A 4147-nucleotide genomic window follows, 5' to 3' on the forward strand; every position below is an offset into this window, starting at 1 on the left:
GGGCGTCTGTGCGCGTGCGCGCGGGCGGGTCGGCCCGGGACCCCTTCCCTGGACCCGTCGCCTGCTGCGCCTGCGCGCGCCCTTGCGGCCCGGCAGAGGAACGCCGTGCGTCCGAGCTGCTTCCGGCCTGCGCTGCCCAGGTCAAGGCGGCCAGTCCCCTGCCTCGGGGCTGCCCTCTGCCGGCCTCTCGCCCGCGCCTGGAGTGCACCCGAGGGGCGGCGCCGCAGGGTCGTTGCCCATTCCAGAAACGGGCCGTTCCCAGCAGCTCCCGGGCGAGGCCTGGCGGAGACCTCGGGCCGCCCCTGGGATCCGAATTCCCGTCCAGGAACGGGTTTTACTTTCAGTGAGCTTCAGTGTCCTGTCCCGCCGCGTGCACGTGCTTCGGGGTAGACTCGTCCCGGGGACGTTTCTGCCTACTGGGTGGTGGTGGTGGTCACGTGTCTTCCATCGTTTGGGAAGGTGCCTTTCCCTTAGGGAGCTCGTTAAAAGTGCAGAGTCGGGGCCGGCAGGGGGCGTGGTGGCTAAGCGCGGTGGACTTCCCGATGGCTGACCGCGGTTCGAGTCCCGAACCTGGCAGCTTGCTTTCTCACTTTCCTCCTCTCTCTCTCTGGTCAACTTCAATAAAGTAATGAATGGAGATTTCGGGGGCCAGCAGGTGGCACGGTGGCTACGGGCATTGGACCCCCACATGACCGACTGCCCTTTGAGGCCTGGACCTGGCGGCATGCTTTCTTGCTTTCCACTCACTCTGTTCTTCTCTGGTCATTAAAATCAAGTTAAATAATTACTTTTCTAAAAAGTGCAGATTCCATGACCAGCATATGGCGTAATGGTTACGTCCCCGGACTCCATTGCAGTCTACTGAGGTTCGAGTTCCGGACTCGGTGGCTTAAAACTCACGCTGGGTGCGTGTGTGCGTGCCTAAGATCCTGGCGGAGGATGGAGAAGGGACTGTAGCGAGGCCATGCGGGGGTGATTTCTCGCTTCCCGTCTCTCTGGTGAGCGCACGTGCCCCATAGCAACACACCTCCAAAACCCATGAAGATTCTGGGTGGAGCTGCAGTGCAGCACCTGGTAGACCCTGCTCCCTGCCAGGCAGGGCCACGTGGGAAGCCCAGTTTCTGTTCCTGGTTTGCCCGGCTGCTTTCGCCTGTGGTCCCAGCTTCTCGAGGCTGAGGCAGAACGCCCACATCGTAGTGAGATGCCAGCTAAAACAAAGCAGCAAACCCCAGTAGAGCGGCCCTCCAGTCCTGGAAGTGTGTTCCATGCGCACACTCACAGGCTGTGAGTGTGTCCTGAGCCAGAGCAGTGACCCTTCAGCTGCTCCCTTCACCCTCTGCCTTCAGGCTCATCAGTGGGTCACCACCTCCAAGCAGCTCTCCGGGACTGTGGCCGAGGGGGCGTGTCTCTCAGTCCTTCCGGGAGCTGTGATGCTCCTCAGTGGAGTGTGGCGTGTCCTGGGTGGTGCATTTTGTCACTTTCTGCTCCTGACTGATCAGACTCCTCCTCCCTGGGAGGGAAGTGAAGCTCAAGAGGACTGGGAGGTGTCCACCTCAGCTAAGGGGTCGGGCGGGCCAGGACCGAGTGTCTCCTGTACGAGCACGCTCCGTCCAGCCCTGCCGTGCCAGGTCCCGGCCTCTGCAGTGTGGTGTCCGTGAGTCAGAGGTGGCAGTCTGAGTGAGACAGGCGTGGCTTGTTTGTCTGCTGCCACCCAGGACACAGTGGTGCCTTTGTGGCCGGGCAGCCGCGCGACCCAGGGCAGCAGCGGGGGCATGAGGCACACGGTCCCTGCCCTCCCGGCCCCGCCTGCACCTCTTCCTCTGCCATCGCCAGACTCGGGCGAGCTCTGGCTGGCGCCGCAGGTCGGCAGCTGCAGGGTGCCTTCCGTGGCGTCTGGGCTGGGCTCCCCGGAGCTGACAGCTCCGTCCCAGGAGGGGCCCTGGGCTTTATTTCTCACACCTGAGGGCACGCACGCCTGGCGGAGACGGAGAGGGAGGAAGCGCCCCGTGCGGGTGGGCACGCCTGCGGGCGTCTGGGGGCTTTGGGCACCTGCGCGCATGGGCGCTGTGTCTCAAGCCTCCGGTCCGGGACGCACCCAGCCCCCGCACTCTGCTGGCCCGGGTGTATTTCACGTATATGTTTCTTCAGGGGTTTTTCCCTTGGGGGTGTGTGCTTGCTGGAGAGAGAGTAGGGACAGCGAGAGGGAGAGTGAGAAGTCTCCTCCAGGGGCGTGGCCAGGCCACAGTCCCTTCTCCATCCCCTCCCGGAGTCCTGGGCACGTGCCTGCCGTGGTTTTAAAGCCCCGCTCCGGGACTGAACCTGTGGTCAGGCATGTGCGAGTTTGGTAACGGAAGGGCTGTGCGGCCAGCTGAGAAGTTGCCGGCGGTGGGGCCAGCAGGTGGCGCGGTGGTTACGGCGCTGGGTTCTCCAGAGCCCTCCGTCCGAGTCCTGGGCCTGGCTGGCGGCTTGCTTTCTCACTTCCTCCTCTCTGTCTCTCTGGCCGAGCTAACTAGTAATAAATGAAATAGTGAAAAATGGGGCGCATTCTTCCAGAGGGCATGCGTGCTCGTGGCAGGGAGCCCCTTCCCTCCCCTGGGGTTTTGGACGCGCACGCACGCCCGTGTGTCCCCAGTTACCACCAGCACTGCACGCTGGCGGCCCCCAGAGCTGCCCTGCGACACGGCGCAGAGCCACAGCTTGGAATCAGTGGGTGCTTGGTCTGGCCCAGCGCTGGCGAAGGTCTCGCCGCAGTCCCCGGTGTGCGTGTCTGTCGGATAGCCCGTCCACGTCCACGTCCGCTGCTCCCACGCTGAGCCTGACCCTGGATTTTAGGCTCAGGTCATCTCGGCGGACCAGGTGCTGCTCAGGCGGTGGGGCCACGCGGGTGGGCAGTGCCGAGGAGTGGCCCCTCGACTTCCCCTGGCAGACTGAGAGCTCTTTCGTCCACCGCTCACCCTGCCCTTCAGGAGAGGAGGCAAGTCCTCTGGTGTCTGGCCCGACCTGCGTCTGCGTAGACCACCCGCTGTCCCCGCGGTCTGCACACACCTGAGCCCTGTCTGCACACCCACCCCGCTGTCCCCGCGGTCTGCACACACCTGAGCCCTGTCTGCACACCCACCCCGCTGTCTCCGCGGGCTGCACACACCTGAGCCCTGTCTGCACACCCACCCTGCTGTCCCCATGGTGGGGGAGCGGCCTACCTGACCCGTCTGCACACCCACCCCGCTGTCCCCGTGGTGGGGGAGCGGCCTACCTGACCCGTCTGCACACACCACCCCGCTGTCCGCGCGGTGACGTCTATGCCCTGGAAGCTGGCCCAGGCCACAGGGGCAGAGGGGCGGAGAGCTGAGCAGGTGGCGTGGCGGTTGGGGGCTGGATCCCGTGTGGCCACCCGTGCAGTTGCAGATCGCGGGTGCGTACACTTGCACGCCTGCCCACGACCCGGCTCCTGTGCATGTGTGAGAGGAGGGGGTGTGGTGTGGCCTCCCCCAGCGTGGGCGCATGCTCTCTGGTACAGACTGAAACCTCACGAGGAATAGACTGCGCAGGCATCAGGCCGCGAGACTCACGGGCGTCGGGGTGGGGGGGCCGATGGCCAGCCTGCTTGTCCGCGGCCAGGCCCGTCCCACAGCCGTCACCGTGGGCACTGGCGGCAGGGACTTGGCCGGAAGGGCTCACCTGGCCCCAGAGTCTTCGGCAGGAGCCCAGCAGTGGCCACCCACTCTCCCCGGTCAGCAGCCCTGCGGCATGGTGCCGCGTCCACACCCAGAGTCCCCACGGGGTGGGACCTGCCTCCAGCCTGTGCAGGCCACGGGGATTTTCGGCTGCCAGCAGAGATCCCGAAGGCTGGCTGGCATCGGCTCTCGGAGGGGGTCTGGGGGCCTCGCAGGGTTCAGCTCCTGGAGCCACGGCCCCAGGACAGACATCTTGGCCCGCAGGCCACCCTGGCTGACGGCGCTGCTCTGCTCCGATCTGTCCCCAAGGTCCCACCGAGGATGGAGCCCGAGGAGCAGCCGAGGCGCGAGGAGGCTGGGAGCGCGGAGCCGGCACCCTGGCAGGCCGTCCCGGTCCTGTCGGAGCAGCAGTGCGGGGCTGTGGAGCTGGTGCTGGCCTACGCCGCGCCGGTCCTGGACGCCCGCCAGACCTC

The 4147-nt window shown here is 65.8% G+C and overlaps 1 protein-coding gene across 1 annotated transcript in view; it reads left to right on the forward strand.

Moving 5' to 3' along the window:
• Positions 1-119: 119 nt before the first annotated feature.
• SCAMP4 (secretory carrier membrane protein 4) overlaps positions 120-4147 on the forward strand; it is a gene marked incomplete in the record, with an annotated part of 16890 nt that continues 12862 nt past the window's right edge. The window contains 1 exon segment of the mRNA XM_014585497.2: positions 120-343.

The sequence above is a fragment of the Tupaia chinensis genome, unplaced genomic scaffold (assembly GCF_000334495.1).
Source record: "Tupaia chinensis unplaced genomic scaffold, TupChi_1.0 Scaffold149964_2, whole genome shotgun sequence".
In the NCBI taxonomy this organism is placed as follows: Eukaryota; Metazoa; Chordata; class Mammalia; order Scandentia; family Tupaiidae; genus Tupaia; species Tupaia belangeri.